Below are 22,712 nucleotides of genomic sequence, written 5' to 3' on the forward strand. Positions count from 1 at the left end.
TCTAAACATCAGCAGGGTAATATAGCAAGCATGAACAAAGAAGAACTCTATCCCTCACCTCAGTCAGTCAGCTTTCTGGATCTTTCATCCTTCTAATCTTTGTTACATAATCCCAAGAAAATCAATAACACTCCAGGGAACATTTATATAAAACGTACTAAATGTTTTGTGTGATCAGAGAGCCAGAGAGGATATTTAATATTTTCAAAACACAGCCAATTTTTTTCTTGGCATAAGAACTTTGAAAGTGCTTAAATAATGCTGCTTGAAAAGCTTTAACCGCTTCATTACAAACATACATAGACATCAGCTGAAAGTTTTCTTTAATCTTATATTATGACTGAGTAGCATTGCTTTAATTATAAAATGACATCCCATGTATGTGGGTGTACATCACCTACTCTTTTTCTTTCGTCCCTTGGCCATTTTAGTCCAGGTTCATTAGCTATCCCATTACTGGCACCGACCTTATTTGTAGAATAGTGGAGGACATGATGCAGTTTTAATAGGTGTTGAGCCTCAGGCATGTTTTGAGACCTTTGATTATTACTTCATGTTCGTTTCGGTTCTGTTTTCTCAAAACAATATTTTGCAGTCAGACCATTGCCTTTCCACATGTTCAGAGCTAAGCATATTAATGAAGTGCATGCTTTAATCTTATTTTAGCTCTTTTTATTCTGGGATCAAAAAATCTCATATTTGACCAGAAGGAGACATTAGTGCAGGAAGCTGCACTATCCACTGTATGGTATGCTAACCCTGTAAATTGTTCATGTGATCAACTTTATTGCTGTTCTGCACACAGAATGAAGAGCACTGGTGTTTGGAGAGCAGGGAGAGCACAAAGTTGTATTTAGCTGCAGAACCTATAATGCTAAAATTACTATAATGATAGTCATTTAGTAGTCCTTGAAAACCAGAAAACTTACCACAAATTATGCTGCTCATTAGAAATGTAGAACTTCCAAACAATAGTCAATTTCCTGAGAGATGATGTGGAATCTAGCTGAAGAGGAGTTGGGTACATGATAAAATTTCAACCCAACTGCCTGAAGAGCCCAAGAATCTTTTGAGAATACAGGAGAAGTAGATCACAACTGTAAATGCCTTTTACACTCCAGCATACATTTGAAACTCACAAAACAAATCATAGCCTTACTAGATCGATCATGGTAGGAGTATCTGTCATGGCCTTACATTAAATGTACATACAAATCACATATGGCAACCACAATTGAACTTACCCTACTCACTTGCCTGGATTTTCACTCCTAGGCAGATGGGATGAGTCCAGAGATTACCCAGTTTGGAGCACTCACTTGAGGAGAAAGTGTCCCAAACGTTGGGATCTTCCTTCGGGGATGAGAAGGTTGTGAGCAGATAGAGACAGGCCCACCACCTCAGATGCAAATTGGAAATGGTTACAGGGTAGCAGTGTGGCGAGATGAGCTGGTTAAAAGACTCATCTCAGTTTTCTGGGATTTAATCCCAGTTGTTTTTTTAACATTAGACCCTCTAAGCCTTACCCTTCACAGTGGCTCACCTTTAACCACTTCCCATGCCCATACAACCTAAATCATGTCAACCCATTACCCCACCCATTCTATCCCCTCTTACAGTGCATATGCCAACTTATTTCCAAGTTATGCCAACACATATTCTCATTTACTAACTTTGCCCTTCCACCCTCCATGACAGCTGACCCAGTAACCATCATAGACAATGGTCTTGCATAGGTGTAAGAAAGTAAAGTTCTTAATATCATTACAGGTTTCATTATATAAAAGTTCTCACAACACTGAAAGATTGTTCAACATATTTAAAGCTCATCAAGTACTTATTTCATTATAAAAACAAACATTTGTATTTATGACAGCAGATCAAAGACAGGTCACACTTTACGATACTCTTTAAGCTGTGAAACAGACTACTGAACTTACATCCCCCACTGAGATAATTATAGCTTGTGAAAAGCATTAATGATGCTGTAACAATAGCACTTTGGGTGATATCAACAAACAGCCTTTGAAATTGATAGAACAGATTCTTTCAATTTCCACAGACAAAATCATTAAGTTTTATTATTCTGGCAGAATGCTCAAATTACTTGAAAATGTGACAGTTCTATATACCATAACCATCTTTCATAAGCATTTATAATTGCTACAAAAATTGTAGCTCACACACTGTGATATATGACATGCCTTCACTGGCTGTCTCTTTCTGTACATTAAAGTTTAGCTTCCTTAAATAAATCCTGAAATTTTTAATATGTCATTGAGAGGGAAAAGGGCTTAAAAAAATTGCTTAAAGAAGTGTATCTCAAAACTAATACAAATTTGAGTGTAATTTGTGCCTGGAATGTAGTTTGCAATTAGTTTACAACTAAAACAAAAAAAGCCATCTGTGCATTGCATTTGTTGGCTGGCAACATATGGTCAAAGCAGTCAGTAAAGCAATCATATCACCTCTGAAAAGGAAGGCTGAGTAGAATTGTAGAAATGGAAATAGTTTTTTGAGCTATATCAGAAGTCAGGGCACCATATAGAACTGCTAAAGAATTCAAACTATTTTACAGGGTATGGCAGAACTGGCAAATGATTATTTTCCATCTGTCTATGGTACTGTAGATGATGTTTCTGTTCCTGTTATGTGCTCATGGGGCAGTATTCTGTATTGGATAGCAAGATAAATTGAAAGTAGACAGTAGTGTCATCTTTGACAGCTTAAGAAATAGTAAAATGATGTACAGATACGTAAAGAACTGAACAGCATCATGGGTTATCCCAGTCCAATAGTTTTGGGACACATCAATCCTTGATACAGGTCTAATCTATCTAAGAGCAGGAATAGATTGAGTGTTAAGCTGTCCTATTCCTACCAACTTGTAAGAAACCTTTGCAATATATCACCTGGTGGTGTATGGGATACATAATTATCTTCACATGCTGAGTCAGGTCTTTTGGAACACATTCGGCTTTGGCTTCAAAAGGGAGGAAGACAAGTTCTTAACTGGGCCAGATCTTGTATTATACTGAAGGCAAGTTTCTTTATAAATAATATATATGATCTCCCAGATTGGGTTTTATTCTCTGAGGGGAATGTTGAAGATTGTTATTTCCATCATTAACCCTGATTTGTCTCTCTATATTTGCTTAGCTATTCTCAGATATGGCTGTGGAGATTGAGGAAAATGAGGGAGGAAATGTTTAGTGATGTCTCCCAGCCATCATGATAGACCAGCTAGATCCATCCTTGTCCATCAATTTTGTTCATAATAATTTGTCAGCATTTATTTATGTTCTGAACTCCCCTGTCTCATTGAGTGAACTCCCATCAGTAAAGTGGAGAAGTCTGGCATTTATGTAACCACTGTCACATCCTCAAAACATTATCCGTCAATTCAAAAGCAATGAGTTACTTTTAACGTGCAGTCAGTTTGCTTCGTATGCATGTTTGGTAGTAAATTTGTGTTCTGCAAGCTCTCCCTAACAATTCCATGTGAGAGCAATTAATTTTGGGGAGACTTGTACTTGGGTTAAACATTGACCAAAAGTCTAGGAGAATTCAATGATTTTTGTAAAGCCCTGCATAGAGTAGCAGTCAGATAAGCTTCTAAAGGCAGCAGCAGGGACTCTACCAGCTCAATACCAAAACAATAGGTTCAGGGATGTTGTGAAACTTGAAAGGGCTCAGAAAAAATTTACAAGGATGTTTCCAGGATTGGAGAGTTTGAGCTATAGGGGAAAGTTGAAGAGGCTGGGACTGTTTTCCCTGGAGAGTCAGAGGCTGAGGGGTTTATAAAATCATGAGGGGGTGGATGAGGTAAATAGACAACGTCTTTTCCCTGGGGTGGGAGAGTACAGAGCTAGAGGATGAGAGGGGAAAGATTTAAAAGGGACCTAAGGGGCAACTTTTTCACACAGAGTGTGGTGCGTGTCTGGATGAGCTGCCAGAGGAAGTGGTGGAGGCTAGTACAATTACAACAGTTAAAAGTAATCTGAATGGCTACATGAATAACAAGGGTTGAGAAGGATATTTAATTTAGGATATATAGTCAGCATGGACAAGTTGAACTGAAGGGTCTGTTTCTGTGCTGTACATCTCTATGACTCTATGGTATTGAGAACTACTCCTGCTCTGGCAAAGTGTTAGGAAATATTCCCTTATAAGACATTGTCATTCAGCAAGTAGACAACAGGAGACAGTTGATGCATAGGCTTACCTATTAAAATGGGAAGGTGATGGTCTTGTGGCATTATTGCTATGTTTTTTTTAATCTAGAGACCCAGATAATGTTCTGTGGATCTGGGATTCAAATCCTGCCACAGCAGAAGGTAAAGTTTGAGAAATCTGACATTAAGAATCTAATGATGACCATGAATCTATTGCAATTTCTCGAAAGAAAACCCCATCTGGTTCATCAATGTCTCTCAGAGGAACGAAACTGCCGTTCTTATCTGGTCTGGCCTACATGCGACTCTAGACCCACAGCAATGTGGTTGACTCTTAAACTGCCCTCTGGGCAATTAGGGATGATTAATAGATGCTGGCCTAGCTAGTGATGTCTTCACTTCATGAATTTTTAAAAAATGATTTGTTGCTGCTTTTCTAAATGTACATTTTTTTAAATTGCACAACACAGCATAACAGGTAAGTGAAAATGTCTCCTCCCTGCAAGTGGGAACTTTGATAACTGAATAAGTAAATAGATCACTTTATTGAGAATCAAGTCATTTTCTCAGCAAAAGCTTTTAAAACGAATCTGTCCAGTTTTGCTTATCTACATTTGCTAATGCACCTTTCCTTAATTCAAGGAAGAGCATGAAATCTTACACTGGATAATGGTTTATTGAATAGCTTCTTGGTTCAAGTCAAGGTAACAGGAACAAAAAGGATTCTCTGTCCATGTTAACGCTTTAAATTTTCTGATTTATCTGTAGGTAGCGCAGTAACAATGTTGCCTCTGCCTGAGTCACTGGCATTCTGGATGTACTATGGTTTGAATTAAGACAAGGAAAGTTTCTGAAATGTACGAAGTCTACCTGAGAAACCTGACGGGGCTGGTTTTGGTTGCAGATAGGTATGGTCTTCAAGTGACAGCGGATGGTTTCTGCGCCTCAGATTTCAATGGCATTGAATGTACCTGATATTGACAGTCTTACAACAGCTCTTCACCCTCCAACTGCTGATAGACAACATCCCAAAAGTGAAGAACTTGCCAGTCCTAAGCTAGGCAGACAAAGTAATTTTGGTGGTCTCGAGTTTAATCCAAGCTATACATACTGTTTTCAATACTAATATGAATGGGAGAGTAGGAATGTGTTGTGTGTTGTAAGAGATAATGGTTCTGCAAGAGTTAGTATTGAAGTTACAATAAATTCTACCCCATCTGTTGAATCTCTGATGGAGAATCATGCATACAGCATGAGTGAAGACAGATATATCGTCTCTATCATCGGAGAATTCTAATTATGTTATTTATGATTAGATTAAATTCCTTACAATATGGAAACAGACCCTTTGGCCTAACAAGTCCATACCGACCCTCCAAAGAGTAACCCACCCAGACACATTCCCCTACCCTATATTTACCCCTGACTTGGCAATTTAGCATGACCAATTCGCCTGACCTGCACATCTTCTGGATTGTGGGAATAAATGGGGAGAATGTGCAAACTCCACATAGACAGTTGCCTGAGGCTGGAATCGAACCCAGGTCCCTGGTGCTGTAAGGCAGTAGTGCTAACCACTGAGCCACCGTGCCACCCAGTCCTATCATGACATAAACTACACCGTGCAAGATATATGTCTTATTAAGGCTCTTTGATGAGTTTATCCTCTATCACCAACAATTAGCTACAATGAACTACCTTAACTACAAGCCGTTAATGGTTGTAATCAAGAGCATAAGTCCAAAAATGTGCAGGTTAGGTGAATTGGCCGTGCTAAATTGCTCATAGAGTTAAGTGCATTAGTCAGGGGTAAATACGGGGAATGGGTCTAGGTGAATTACTCTTCGGAGGGTTGGTATGGACTTGTTGGGCCAAAGGGCCTCTTTCCACCCTGTAAGGAATCTAATCTAATCTAATCCAATCTAATCAATATGATGATCAGGAAAGGATACAGTCATTGAAATACATGAAGTTAACAATATTGGAAAGAATTATTCTATCCATGGGGAAAAACATCAGACCAGAAATGAATTTGCCCATTTAAAAATATTATCAGTTTAAGACACAGACAGTCACTAAGTGCAATGTGAAAACAGATGGTCAGGAGCACCTGTGGGAGCATGAACAGAATGAAAGCACTCCAAATGAAAACCTTCACCTCATATCTGGTAAGAAGAGCAAGCAAAGCAGTGTGGATGAGGAAAAGAGTAAAAACAAATTATAATGGGAGGAGACACAATTCTTAGTCAAGCAGGCACTGTGGGAAGAATTAGAAACTCCAGGGAGAAAGGCTATAGGTCCCTGAGGGCAAGGGGAGAAAGCATCACAATCCCAGCACTAAAAACCAAGCTGGGAAAAATAAAGTGAAAAGTGCATCCTTACCTTTCAAAACAAGAGTCACCACCATTGTGAGGTGCTTCCACAAGGTGAAGCAACAGTAGTCAAAGAAGGAGCAGAAAATTAATTGATACTGAGACCATAGTTCAGTTTATTTCTGGAGATGAACAGGCAAATTAAAAAGAAAATTAAATGAACAGTCTAATAGAAGAATGTTAGAGAATTTTAAGACTTTGTAAGATCAAGACACTCATCATTTAGACCACAATTTCAGCAGGAAAGTTTATATCATTATAGACACAAAGGCTTTTCTGTTTAGTAATGGACAGTGGAACATATATTATGCTTTGGGCCAATAAAATCGGGAAACATCCAGTTTGTCTGTGAGGAACTGAGAAAGCTCATCCTGGTTGTAGAAGGTTGTAAAACACAACTTTGATTATTAGAAAAGATGGGAACACTCCAGTATACTGTATGGAGACACAGTATTGTTATTTAACATAGGTTAAATTTTAAAGGAGGTAACACAATGTTGATTTGCTGCCAATCACATTTAGAGCTTTATTGGAAGAATTTCATACAGAACTATCATAATACAGAATTTAAAAGTTACAAAGAAAATACTGAAGCCTTGATATTTTCGAGACATTCAATTGATATCAGAATATAAGCATGAACATTGCAGATTACAAACAGTAAAGAAATGTTATAGTTTTAAAGGAATAATAATAAACATTTGAAGAAATAACAGAAAAAAATAGTTCCAAAAATATTCAATGCCAAAGATGAGCCAAATAGAATATATGATTGAACATCTTGGAGAAAACAGTTCTTGAGATGCAGAAATAAAAACAGAAATCACCGGTAAACTCAGCAGCATTTGTGAAGAAACAGAGTTAATGTTCTAAGTCTAGGATAACTCTTAAGACTCTTGACTAGTTCCCCGGCAGCGACTGGTCCAGAAACAAGCTGTTGTTCATTAAACAGTCCACAGACAACCGGTAGAAATTTTGATGGGCTTCCTAAACTCATGGTGGAACTGAAAAAGAGGGAAGATTCTATTGATTTTATCAATGTTGGTGAAAGAGATTTGTTTCATATGGTCAGAAGGAAGGAAAATGCACAGCTAACAGGACTGGTGGAAATTAATTCCATTCTAATAATGAGAGAGAGAAGGAGAAAAGGGTGAACGTATATTATGATTGCCTTACCCACCTTAGACTTAAGGTGCTGAGGTGCTATTTGCTTTATCCATTTCTCTTTTCACACACAACCCTTACTGAGGTAGGCCAAAGAATTTTCCCCAAAATCCACTTTTGAGATTCCTTTTTTTAAATAAAGACACGGCAAAATACTTTCACATGAAATTAAAGATATGTTTTATTACATTAAGAATGTTGGGAAATTACTTTGTTATTCCGCACATAATTAAATATATATTATAAATATGTCAAAGATATGACTGCTCAGTGACACCCGTTTTGGGTTCCATGAGGACCACTCAGCTACTGACCTCATTACAGCCTTGTTTCAAACATAGACAAAAGAGCAGATTCTAGACATTAGATGACAGCAACAGTCTTTGACATCAAGACAGCATGAGACAGAGTATGTAATTAAAGAGACTTCGCCAAACAGGAATCAATGAGCGTTGAGGGAAAAATCTCCACTGGTTGGATTCATACTGTCAGGATATGATGGTCATGGTTGTCTAGTACAAGTGTTACAGATATCCAAGCACCCATACCCAGATTTTTGTTGAATTATTATTCTACCATCTCCTATAATGGCATTCTAAAGCAGGTCTCCAGAACAATACCTGAGTTTCTGGAGTACTAGGAGAAAATAAGGATTGCAGATGCTGGGGTTCAGAGTCGAAGAGTGTGGTGTTAGAAAAGCACAGTCGGTCAGGCAGCATCCGAGGAGGAGGAGAGTTGAGAGATAAATGGGAAGGGGATGGTGCTGGGGGAAAGGTAGCTGGGAATGCAATAGGTTGATGAAGGTGTGGATGAAGGTGAAAGGTCAGAGAGGAGGGTGGAGCAGATAGGTGGGAAGGAAGATGGCCAGGCAGGACAGTTCAAGTGGGCAGTGCACAGTTGGAAGGTTGGGGGGGGCGGGGAAATGAGGAAACTGGCAAAATCCATATTGATCCCATGTGGTTGGAGAGTCCCAAGGCAGAAGATGAGGTGTTCTTCCTCCAGGCGTCTGGTGGCTAGGGTTTGGCGGTGGAGGAGGCCCAGGACTTGCATGTCCTTTACGGAGTGGGAGGAGGAGTTAGAGTGTTCAGCCACTGGGCTGTGGAGTTGTTTAGTGCGTGTGTCCAAGAGATGTTCTCTGAAACGTTGCGCAAGTTGGCAGCCTGATGTAGAGGATACCACATCAGGAGTAATGGACACAGTAGATCTCGTGAGTGGAAGTACAAATAAATTTCTGTCGGATGTGGAAGGATCCTTTGGGGCCTCAGACGGATGTGAGGAGGGAAGTGTGAATGCAGGTTTTACACCTCTTGCAGTGGCAGGGGAACGTGCTGGGTGAGGAGAGTTGGTTGGTTGGGGGGTGTGGACTTAAGAGGGAGTAGTCTCTCTGGAATGAAGGTAGGGATGGGGAGGGAAATATATCCCTGGTGGTGGGGTCTGCTTGTATGTGGCAGAAATGGCGAGGATGATGTGGTACATCCACAGGTTGGTGGGGTGAAAGATGAGGACCAGGGTTGGGGGGTGTTCTGTCCTTGTTGCAATTGGAGGGGTGGGGTTCAAGGGCAGAAGTGCGAGAAGTGGAGGAGATGCGCTGTAGCTACACCAGCACCATTCCTCACCTGTTCCTTCACTACATTGATGATTGTATCGGTGCCACCTTATGCTCCCACAAGGAGGTTCATCAACTTCACCATTACATTCCACCCTGACCTCAAGTTCACCTGCACCATCTCAGACACCTACCTCCCCTTCCTGGACCTCTCCATCTCTATTTCTGGTGACCAACTCAGCACAGACATCTACTACAAACCCACTGATTCTCACAACTACCTGGACTACATCTCCTCCCACCCTTCCTCTTGCAAAAACGCTATCCCTTATTCCCAATTGCTCTGCCTTCCCTGCATTCACTCCCAGGCCAGATGATTCCATCATAGAACATCCCAGATGGCCTCTTTCTTCAAAGACCACAATTTCCATTCACACGTGGTCAACAATGCCCTCCAGCACATCTCCTTCACTTCTTGCAGCTATGCCCTTGAACCATCCCCTTCAATCACAACAAGGACAGACCCCCCCCCCGGTCCTTACCTTCCACCCCATCAACCTCCAGATACATCGCATCATCCTCCACCATTTCTGTCACCTACAAACAGACCCCATCACAAGGGATATATTTCCCATCCCTATCTGCATTCTGGATAGACCATTCACTCTGCAACTCCCTTGTTAGGTCCACGCCCCCACCAACCCAACCTTCACTACCAGCAACTTCCTTGCCACCACAAGAAGTGCAAAATCTTTGCCCACACCTCCCCCCTTGCCTCCATCCAAGGCCCTAAAGGATCCTTCCACACCCGATAGAGATTTTCCTGCACTTCCACAAACATCATCTATTGTGTCTGTTGCTCCCGGTGTGGTCTCCTCTACATTTGGGAGACAGGACGCCAAGTTGCGGAACATTTCAGAGAACATCTCTTGGACACATGCACTAAACAACCTCACTGTTGGGTGACCGAACACTTTAACTCCCTCTCCCACTCCGCCAAGGACATGCAGCTCCTAGAGCTCCTCCACTGTCAAACCCTAACCACCCGATGCCTGGAGGAAGAAGGCCTCATCTTCCACCTTGGGACTCTGCAGCCGCACGATATCAATGTGGATTTCACCAGTTTCCTCATTTCCCCTCCCTCCACCTTATTTCAGTTCCAACTTGGCACCTCCCTCTTGAACTGTCTTACCTGTTCATCCTCTTTCCACCTATCCACTCCACCTTCCTCTCTGACCTATCACCTTCTCTCCCACTTCCATCTACCTTTTGCATTCTCAGCTACCTTTTGCCCAGCCCCACCACCCTCCCATTTACTTCTCAGCCCCCTTGTGCCACAAGCCTCATTCCTGATGAAGGGCTGATGCTCGAACATCAATTCTCCTGCATCCTGGATGCTGCTTATTTGGTGTACTAGCCCAGTGACAATGTCATGAGGCAATCACCTTGCTCATTCATACCATTACCTCTGTTTGTAACAGAAATTCATTTATGTTGTTCCAAATATGAAGTGCATTTAAACAAAGAACCATTATCTTTGACTTCATATCTTTTTTTCCACTTTGACTGTAATGGCTACTTTTGTTTTTGCATTTGTATACACTAATCCTTTGCCCACTGTGGATATCATTACCTAATAGCTGCCCTGCCATACCCACTATATTGTTTACCCACTTTATAAGCCGACATTACCCCTCTCCAGAACTTATTTGGCTCATTAGGATGCTGGACCCAGCACAGCTCAAGTGATGCCAATCCCATCATAAAAGCTCTTTGCTACCACATTGCTGGTGCCAGTGTCTCATGAAATGAAATGACACCAATCTCTGAGCCATGCATTTAACTCCTTGACTTTATTTATCCTGTGCTACTGTCTCCCTGGCTCTGATCATAATCCTGAGATTATTACCTTTGATATGTAATTTAACTCCAAGCTGTTCAAATTCTTTCAGCAGCACTTCCTTTCTGGTTCTATCAATTGGGGTGGCACAGTGCCTCAGTGGTAGCACCGCTGCCTCACAGCGCCAGGGGCACGGGTTTGATTCCCATCTCGGGTGACTGTCTGTGTGGAGTTTGTACATTTGCCCTGTGTCTGCATGGGTTTCCTCCAGGTTCTCCGGTTTCCTCCCACAATCCAAAGTAGTACAGGTTAGGTGAATTGGCCATGCTAACTTGCCCATCTTGTTAGGTGCATTAGTCAGGGGTAAATATAGGGGAGGGGAATGGGTCTGGGTAAGTTACTCTTCAGAGGGTCGGTGTGGACTTGTTGGGCCAAATGGCCGTTTTCCATACCGTAGGGAATCTAATCAACATAAGACATTTTGTTGGTACATATTAGATTACAATTAGACCCCTCTCCTCCACTCCAAGTTCTTTTCCATGCCTGAGCAAGTGGTCTGAAACCTGATACCAAGTAGGCAACATAGCCTTCACGACTCGCACTCAAGGAACAGTATCTATCCTCCTAATTGTTCTTTCCCCTACCACTATTGTATTCTCATTTCCTCTCCCATTTGAAGAGCTCACCAAACTGCTGTGCTGTGGTCAATTCTCTCATCCTTTCTGTTGTCTCCACTCTCATTCACACATCTTTTGAGAACCTTGTGTCTGTTGCTTAGTGCAACAGCAGATGCCCCTTCCTACCTGACTTAGATGAAGTAACAGCCTCCTATTCCTGATCAACAACCAAATTTGAAATACCTAATGAGAAGGGTGTAACCACCTCCTGTCCAGGTAACATTGCTGCGTTCTGATGGAACGCAATATCTACAGCTCAGACACTAGCTCCTCAACTCAGACCTGAAGTTTCTCAAACTGCAAATACTTAATAAAAATCTCAATTTGAACTATGGTGAAAAAGTTTCAGGTAAGATGGTCATTGTTCTGAAAAAGGTAATCTTGAGTCTGTGTTACCTCAGCCCAATCTGATGACATGACACTGTCAATTGTGAGATCCTGATGGAGACGGTCATGTGAGCTTTCTGGATCCTAAAAGATCTTTTTATGCCTAACCTGTTTTTGTTATTTAGATCAGTTAGTATGCTGGAATAAGCTACATCCTGTTGTCTAAGACTTCGTGTTAAGACTGTCTAGTGATTTATTTTCTATTACAGCTTCTTAGACATGCCCTTAAGTGTAACGTAGAAAGAAGAATCGATGGTAGTGAACAAAACCAACTGCAAAGCATGTGTGGTTAGCGCCCAGTGCTAAATGAAATACCATAGTCCCTGACAGCAAACACTATTAAACTTCCCAAAATTACTGGGTTTGATATTCAGCTCCAAATACCATAACTTCAGCATACCAAATCTAAAAATAAATAAACGTTTATGTCTCATATAATGGAACACATAATGGAATGCGAGTTCCCAGGAGTAAAACATGGGTAACAAATGAAATGGAGCAAAATTTCCCTGACATTGATCCACTGAAACACTCATGAGTGAGATCGCAGTAGAGAACCACTGCTGTAATATTCCAGCTCATCAATGACGAACATGTCCTCACTGACATGGACAGTGATGCTTATCAAATGATGTTTCGGGCAAATGAATTCCATTCTTTAGCTTCCTCCTTAACTCTGCCTGAGCTGTTGCCTTGTTATGACAGCTGAGAGCAAGCTGTCAGGCCAGGAAAGCATGAAGAATGCATTTCAGTTACCTAACAACACATCTTCATGATAATCAGATGTCAGAGTGCCTTATTAATTTTGACTGACCTGTGCAACCTGTGATTGCAGCCTTTAAAATCCATTCTGTGCATTCATGTATCAAAAAGAGAAGTCATCTGCAATAGCCAGTGATTAAACTTCAAGCAGGAAAGGCAGCATTGTGATTCACTTCAAACATATTCATCCAAAATAGCACTGTTTGAAATTTCATACCACTCCTTTGAAAATTGCAGTAAAGACTGCCTCTAATTGATCAATGGCTATCTGAGTTGTATAAACCTCTAGGGTCGAGGGTTTTAGTCTCGGTCTAGCTGAGTCAGGTGGGATAGCCTGAGAAAGGTTGTCAATGATAAATGAACCAGGAAACTTCACCCTTATCTGCATTCACAGAATCATAGAATAGAATTGATGCAGCAAAGAAGGAGGCCATTTGATCCATCATGCTGTATCAACCCTCCAAATGAAAAATTTACTTAGTTCTATTCTGCAGCCTTTTCCTGATAACTGAACAATCTTCCTTTCCAAGGAACAATCCAATTCCCTTTTGAGCATTTCAGTTCAACCTGCCTCCATGACATTTTTAAGCAGTGCGTTCCAAGCCTCAGCTATTCACTGTGTAAAAATGCTTTTGTAGGAATGTAACTCCAAACTGGGGACATAGTCTTTGTCAGCTGGAAGGATTCAGGCAAGTGGCAGACTTTATTCTTATTCAAGCAAAACCAGTTAATGCAGGGAGAGGTCCAAGTATCTTTCACGAATCTGGCCTCAACATGGGAACCTAGTCGTTCTCTTAATTTTCAGCTCAGATCAGAAGAGAGAAATCAAGAACTCACTCTAGTTTTTACAATGTAATACAGCATTTTTTTACATTTTGTGTTACAATAATCACATATAAATTGGTCACTGTGTCCTTCCCATTATTCTATACACTCAACCCGGTGAACCACCTAATCAATGATGGGCATTCCTATGGACAGCCCCAGCTTTTCATGATCTCATGTTGTTTAACAGACATTGTATTCTCCAGATCTTGAGATCTTTCTATGCATCCAGTTATTTCACATTCCAAAGTTACTGGTTATCTCCTTCGGACCTATCCCAGACTTACCTATCTCGAAGGGCTGCTTGAATTCTGTTATTTATTATATCCATGTGCTATCTCTATCAAATTCTGTTATTCCTCTTATATTTTCCGCTGTCACATTTACATATATAAAAAGTACAAAAGACAATTGATTCTAACTAACTGTCATAAGATTCGTAGTATTAATTCCTATCACAGCTATTTCTACTGTTAGCACTTTTTAACTAATAAGTTGCGACCAATCTCTTCCATTCAAGACATGCTAGGCATCTTTTTTAGAAATAAGGAAAGAGGTTCCCGAGACTAATTAACTTTCACATCCTAATGTGATTTTCCCCTAATGTCTCTATCATCCTTTGGTTATATATGTGTACTTATAATTATGTCAAAATCTATTTCTACAATTATCTGAAGAATCTTTACCTAGAACCTATTCCTGAATATTGTGAATAACTTCAAAGAAACAAGTGATTACTACAAAATAACTTTAGCTGTTGTTTTCATAGTTGCTTAATGAATTAGGCTGACTGTCTCATGAACTGAGAATTACACATCTTGTTCTAACTGCATTGTTCATTTAATGGTACAACATCCTTTCATTAATGAGGAGGTAATCAATCACTTGTCGTGTTTTAATGAACTTGCATTTATCCTTATACATCTTCTTATCAAACTGCTTTGGATAGCTGTGTAGGACCTCCCATTCACCTTGGAGTTGCCCTGTTCAAAGGTACCATTATGTTTCACTTAAAGATGGAGAAGGCTGTTAATTCTGTTTATCCCTTATCGGCCATTTTGTGTCTTTCAAACATGGGTACCCCTTACAGTTTCCCTAATGGTGTTTTTGCTTCTTGTGCCAATTACTTTAAATCTCTGCCCTCATGTTCTGGATCCTTTCATGAGTGAGGATAATTTCTCCTCATTTACTCGGTCTAAATCCCTCTTGATTTTGAATGCTTTTATTAAAACTCTTTGCAGCCTTCCTTCCTCCAAGGGAAACAATCCTATTTTCTCCAATCTATCTTCATACTTGAAGTTCCCCAACACTGAAACCATTGTCATGAATCTTTTCTGCACCTTCCCTGAGCCTTCACAAACTTACTAAAGTGTGGGGCACAGAACAGGATGCAACATTCCAGGTGAGGCCAAACTAGTGTCTCATACACCTTCTCTGTATGTTCCTTACTCTTATACTCTAAGCTCCTATTAATAAAACCTAGGACACTATATATTCTATGAACCATCTGTTGACCTGTGCTGACTTGTGCACATATACAACCAGATCCCTCTGCTTTTGCACCCCCTTTAGAGTTGCACCATTTATTTTATACTATCTCTATGTCCATCCACCCAGGCAACCATGTTAGAAGTATCTTTCACATCCACGTTTAAGTGTTTTTCCCCTAATGCTTCTATCATTCTTTGGTTGTATATCTATATCTATAATTATGTTGAAATCTATTTCTCTGAATTAAGTTCCATCTGCCATCTGTCTATTCATTCCACAAACTTATCTATGCCTTTTTGAAGTACCACATTACCCTCTTCACAGAACATAATGTTTTCGAGTTTTATGCAATTCACAAACTTGGAAACTGTGCCCTGAACACTAATGTCTAGGCCATAGTAGAAAGCATGGTTGTCAAGACTGACTCCTGGGCAAACAGTTACAAATGCTCCTCCAATCCTGTAAGGCACCCATGAATCACCACACACTGCTTCCTGTAACTCAGCCAGTTTTGCATCTATGATGCTTCTGACCGTTTTATTCCATAATGTTGCTCCAGTTCTGTTGTGTGGCATTGTAGGAAATGTCTGTGTACCCCACATCAACAGCATTACATTCATTAGATTCATTCAAAAAGCAGCAGGGAATTAACTAAGCACAATTTTACCTTCTGAAATTCATTCTTAATTAAGCTGTATTTGCCCTTGTCAGTGTTAATTATTGTTTCTAGAAGGTTGTCCAGCACAAAGCTAATTTGACTATTTTGCAGTTGCTGTCTGATACCTGTATGCCTCTGGTTGTTAGCTGGCAGAATTGGCAAATTCAGCAGTCATAGGATTCTGCAGTGAAACGGACAACTGACAGTCAGTTTTGTAATTGGAAGCACTCCCACTTAAAGTAATCAAGGAATAAACCATTGCATCAATCCCCAATTATTCAGCGCGTGGGCCCTTTTTATGCTGCAGAAATTGATGGACACCTCCAGACATCAATTAAACATCCACATGGTTTACTGATGTGCAGGGTTGCTACTGGCTATGGCGCCTGTAGAGGACAGCTTAAGAAGATTCTGTCCTTACTATTTAAGCCATTCTCATTTCCTTTCCTTAAGTGTTTTGAGAGGTTAGATTTCCCAATACTTTGCAAGCCTAGACTGCTGCAGCATGTTTAACTTTTATAACTCTGCTCTGCAACAAGACACCAGGACTGAGAGCCTGAAGGAGAAAGACTCTTGACTCAGCAAGCTGACCAGCATGAAGAGCAGAAGGAGCCTGAAGGGGCTGCAGAAGAGAAATCAGTTGTTTGTCATGAGTCTAGGAATTGTGTCTATGATATTAGTAGCTGATCGTATTCTTGTTGGCCCATGCTCTTCATTAATTTGCCTCCAGCCCTAGCTGAGCGGCTGAAAACTCAAATTTCTGCCAGCCACTAAGAAATGAACCAAAACTCCAAGGACAAAAGAAAAGCACAGAACTGTCTCCAGGAATTAAAAGCCCAATCTCAAGGACACTCATACGTGAACTTGGAAAATAATTATCAGGGACATTGAAAAAGATTTCTTTTTGTCATTTCTTCTGAGCATCTTTCTTTTTCAGATATGAAAACATTTAAAATGGGAACAAAGAAAAGGTTGTTTGGCCAATAGTCTGGCATCAACCAATTGGGTGCTGAGACTTTTAACCTTCTCATTGATGCAGGATGGCAGTCCGTCTCAGGAACGGACATATTGGCAACTATTGGCTGAAGCAAGTCTTGTAACAAAACTTTCAAGAAGAGATACATCAGAGTTGACAGCACTGTATACCAAGCCTATTGGGAGGCCAACATTATTTTAATATGCCAGATCCAATGTGTTCACACTTCTCCGATTCCTGTGAGTGACAGTGTCTCTTGAAGTTATTCTGGATATCAGTGGGAAACGTTAACCTGCTGTCTATGAGAGACGCTTGAGATGGAGATGAAACTTGATCCCTGTGATAGGATGAAGGATTGTTAAGAGGGGTTCAGATGCCTTTCCATTCTGAGAAACCACATCGCCATATGTATCCCAACTGCTGGACACTCTATTTCTATGGCCATTGTTTGGGATTAGCACAGTTTTATTGGGTGAAAGAAATCAACCAGGCCTTGCTGCATGGTTCTCTGTAGCTGAGGCACATGTAAGACCTCCAAAATGTGGAGGAACTCACGCCGGCCAACACAGAGGATTTGCATTGAAGATTGCCAAAGCCAGCAGGGAGATCGGAATGAAAAGGAAAATGCTGCATGGGATCACCTGCTGCTGTGATAGTGGCCTTTTATCCATGGGGTGTTGGAATTGGGGAAAAGAGCATTCAGAACCAATGGTCCCCTGAACTAGCCTCAGGAAAGCCACCTCATATGAATTGGTACTCTCTACGTGCTGCAACAGAATTGTGTTACTGGCAAGAAAGTTCCAGTAATGTTACAAAGTCACCATAAATTAGTGCCTTAAACATCCTAATAGGTTACCAACCTCTGTGCAACAGGTATCCAAACTTGTTAGCAACTTCAGTCTGGGAATCTTCCTCAATGGCAAGAATGTTCTCTTATTTTCCCAGCACCCTCTCCTCCTGCAGTTCCAGGGCCAGAAAAATCAAAACCTTCCTTTAACCCAGACAGCACTGTGAATGCGGAGCTCACTGTTATAGGGGTAATTAAGATGAAAAGTCTAGATGCATTGAAGGGGAATCTAGGCATGTGTATGAGGGAAAAGAGAATAGAAACACTGATAATAGAGATAGATGAGGGAGGATGGCGCATGTCAAGTTTGCGGGGGGAGGTAATTTTGTGGAGAATAATTTTCAAGATGAGCCTTTCTGTTTGAATGAAATGTATATGAGTTGCATATTCTTTGCAAAATCTGGGTCTTGCACATAAATGAGAGCCACTAGGGCAAAATATCTGAGTGTGGAAGTCATGATTTGGAGATGCCGGTGTTGGACTGGGGTGTACAAAGTTAAAAATCACACAGCACCAGGTTATAGTCCAACAGGTTTGATTGGAAGCACTAGCTTGAATGTGGAAGGGTAATCATGAAATTGTATTGGAAGTCATGGGCCTCTTTCTTCAGGAGTGAAGAGACACGCCAGAGAAAATTATTGCAGAATTAAAAACATTTCCAACTTTCTCAGCAAAAAGAAGATTTTTTGGTTCTTACCAGAAGATCTCAGCAAGATTTCTACCACTCGTCCTCATGGGTCAAAGAATAATTATACATAATGTGAATAATTAACATGCACTATACTGTGCAACAAATGTTCCATAAAATGAATTAACACATATAGTATGCAATTCATATACTTGACCCATGGAAGCTTAAAAATAAATTAAAGAGCTGTTATGGGCTATTGAGTATTGATTGTCTCCGTTGCAGCTCCCCTCACCACAACTAATCGTCAGCAGACCAAAGTGTCAAGAGAACAAAAGAAAACTGCCACTTACCGTAGAGGTGAAATTGGAGTCTTAAGTCCAGGGATATAATGTGATATATAATTTAAGCCTGGTATCACTTCAGATGCAGTGATTCAATTAAAAAGATGCAGACACAGCTTAGCCACAATGTTGCTAAATATACCATTAACTCCCAGTTTACCTCAGCGGTGTTGGAGAGTAAAGTCAATTATCCAGTATCCCCAAATGAAGCTACAGTCAAAAAAGGGGAAGTGAGTTAGGGACAAAGTACGAGTGTTGTGGCTCTGTTACTGGCGTGCTTTCACTTCAACTTGCTTTGGGTAGTGGGGCTGGTGATGAGTGATTAGGAGGGATGTTGGGGAGAGTAAGAGAGGGGGTTTGTATTGACTGAAGAGAGAATATAAACTTTTGAAACACAGAAAGGCCATTTGTCCCAAAGCCCAGCCACAACGCACTGTGCTCAAGGATGTATGGACAAGCTTCGAATAATGCAGGTCAGTTTTAGCTCAAGCTCCTTGACAATCTGCAAAGGCCTGCAACCAGTCAACGAGAAAGTTCATGCTGTATCCCTGCTTCACTCATGGTAATGAGGAGGCAGTACATAGAACAGAGTCCCTATAGTGTGGAAGCAAGCTATTTGGTCCATTGAGTCCATACTAACCCTTCAAAGTACATCCCCTCAGACCAACCCCATCCATGTAACCCTGCACTTCCCATGACTAATCCATCTAGCCTCCACATCCCTGGACACAATGGGTCAATTTAGCATGACCAATCCACCTAAATTGCACATCTTTGGACTGTGAGACGAAGCTGGAGTACCCAAAGGAAACCCACACAGACACAAGAAGAATGTGCAAACTCCACACAGACAGTCACCCGAGAGTGGAATCGAACCTGGCACCCTTGCATTGTGAGGCATAAGTGCTGCCCACTGAGTCACTGTGCCACCCTTAGAAAGCATGATGCAAGCATCACCTTGCATTGGTGTGGGCATTCGACATTCAGTTACCTTATATCCATTTCCATGTCCTAAGCAATTCAGTAGCCACCTTCAATCTTAGTTATAGAGAATTACACTATATCGAACAGTAGGGATTCACACTGTACCTGATAGTAGGGAATGAGCCTGTTCTTAGCCCAGGAATAAATGAACTAATCCATCTCAATCTTCTTTATCTTCCATCTGCCACCTATAGCAGCCACATGAGGTGTATCTGGATGTTAAAGTGATTAAATCACCCTCTGCCTCCTTTTATGTAGGTATGCAACAGAGATTTTGTGCATATATGTGCAACCTCAAGGATATTGGCCTCAGTTTCTTTAACAACCCAACATACAACTCATCTGCACTGCACTCTAATCCAGCGCTACAAATGCATTATTATCCAGCCTTCGACCGAGTTCCAGTCAGGACCCGGGGTTATGGTTGTTCCCGCTCCTTGTTCAGTGAGCAATCAGGAAGTGTAGAGGAGCGATGGATGCCAAACTCTTCAATAAGATGTGTGGAAGCTGTGATTTCAAAGTCTGGCATGGTAATTATAAAATTACCTGCCAGATGTCCAAGAGTTATATTTGGAAAGCTCACCATCAGGATGAAAAACAAATCTCTAAGTACTTTATTTGTCTCCAGCTGGCTCAGCTACTGGTTTCTTTCTTTTGGTTCCGGAAGGTTGTCGCTTCAAGGCCTGCTTGGACCATGTGATTTTGTTTCTGACACTGACACTTGTCTGTGAAGTGGTTGAGGGATAATGCAATGTTGAAGCTGTCATGCTTCAGATAAGACATCAAAGTGAGGTGCCATCTGCCAATCCTGGGCAATGATAAAGATCCCAACACAAATAGGATCAAAGTGCCTCAAAAACTTCCTGCACGTTTGTTTGCCTACCCAAGATTTTTTAGCCTACAATGGAAAGCTTTATTTTAAAAAACATGCAGTCCTTTCTCATGCCTTTACAAATTAAGTATTCAATTCCAAATTGCATCAACCATCTGTTTTGTGACACAAACAATTTTGGAATTTTTCAAATGGTGCTCATTAATATTTGCATATGATTCTTTCTCCAGCAGATTGTACATTCAGCTAAATCGCAAAATGAATTCTTATAACACTCTAAATTCTGATGGTGTAATGACATTTAATTTGTTTTAAGTAATTGAGAAGAGTTTTGGTGCAGTTTAGGCTGTCATCCTATTTGTTTGTAATTTTGTAATTCTGTCCAGTTAACCATACCTTCCAAGAGGTGGTGTTATAGCCAGGTGAGGAGGGGTCAATTGGATCTCCTCTTTCTAACAGACTAGGTTCAGACAACATAGGTTTTGCTTTTAGCAGGCAGCTGTACCATTCTTCAATTAAAATGTTGCATTATTCAAAATTAATTGTTCAATTACAAGATTTTCTTGAGTGGAAGAAAGAGGAATTTTAATATTTACAAACTGAATAAAAGGATAATAAACCACAATATCAAACACATGCTTGAAGTACAAATATAAGGTCTGTTGTGGGAGAGGTTGTGGTGTAGTAATACTGTCACTGGGCTAGTAATCCTGCACCCTATTCTGTTTCTGTGGGCAGGAGTCAACTCCCATGAGAGCAGCTGATGAATTTTTAATTCAGTAACAGGATCTGAATGGTGATCATGCAACAATTGTCATAAAAAACTGGTCTGGTTTTTCAATATTCTTTGGTGTAGGAAATGCACCCACCTGCTCTAGCCTGCATGTGACTCCAGATCTGCAGAAATGCAGTTGACTCTGGACAATGAAGGGTTAGCAATAAATGCAGCTCAAATTCCAGGATAAAAACCGAAAGAGGAGAGAAAGTCTCCTATAAGAAAAGGAAGAGTATTTTTAAAAACATCCTTATAGCTTTTGACCTGATACAATTGTTTAATTTATACCTTGTACCTTCAGCAAAGTTAATATTTGTAGATGTCCTTGAGTTCTCAGTGAACAAATGTTTCTCCTGTTTTCTTCAATCACCGAGTACTGTTTTTCAAGAGACTGACAGAATCAGGAAGAGTAAGGGCAAGCCTTTCAGTTCTCCTGCTATAACCCATTTATTCACTCTCTACAAGCAAAAGCTGTTGCCTGAAATACAGTTTCTTTGTGTATTCTTGGGTTTGTTAATTTTTTTCTGGAAACCAGATGCAACTTTCATCGCAATGTATGGAACTTTCAGAAAGTTATAAATCAAACACAGGATGCAGATCTGAATGACTTGTTTCAGTCATTTTTAAGACATGCTAATTTCAAATTAAAATGCATCTAATTTATTAATGATTTCATGAACTGGCTCAACCTGTGGTCAGATGATTACTGTGACCATCCTAAATCAATGTTTCTTTTTTAAAAACCTGTTTAGTCATGAATCGTCCCAGGCACTGCAATCACACAATAAAGTCAAAAATCAGTGGTCTGTTTTTACCATAACCATTGTGATTTCAAATTTTAAATGCACAGATACCAATTATCCTCTGCTGCCTTCACTTAAATATCCATTCCCTATGTGTGAACCTACAGGTAAGTCTAGCAAGGGCAAGGAAAAGATCACTGAATTGAGATTCCTCCTGGCTTGGCCTTCACCTTTACACACTTCTCAACAGAGGCGCCGGCTCCAAACCAGACACAAAAACTTTGACTGTTGCACTCATCCTATGTCCAAAGGGGACAAAGTAATTGAAGATATTCCTTATATTACGCCAGTTGAGATCAACTGGGGTGGCTCAGTGATTAGCACTGCTGTTTCACAGTGCTGGGGACCTGGGTTCAATTCCAGCCTCAGCTGACTGTCAGTTTGCACATTCTACCTGTGTCTATTTGGGTTTCTTCTGGGTACTCTGGTTTCCTCCCGCAGACCAAAGTGTGCAGGTTAGATGGATTAGCCATGTTAAACTCCCCTATAGTGTACAGATTAGGTGGATTAGCCATGCAAAATACAGGGATAGGGTAAGGGGGATGAGTATGGGTGGAATACTATTTGGAGTGTCAATGGGGACTCAGTGGGCTGAGTGATCTGCTTCCTCACTGTAACGATTCTAA

Source organism: Chiloscyllium plagiosum, chromosome 29 (genome assembly GCF_004010195.1).
Source record: "Chiloscyllium plagiosum isolate BGI_BamShark_2017 chromosome 29, ASM401019v2, whole genome shotgun sequence".
In the NCBI taxonomy this organism is placed as follows: domain Eukaryota; kingdom Metazoa; phylum Chordata; class Chondrichthyes; order Orectolobiformes; family Hemiscylliidae; genus Chiloscyllium; species Chiloscyllium plagiosum.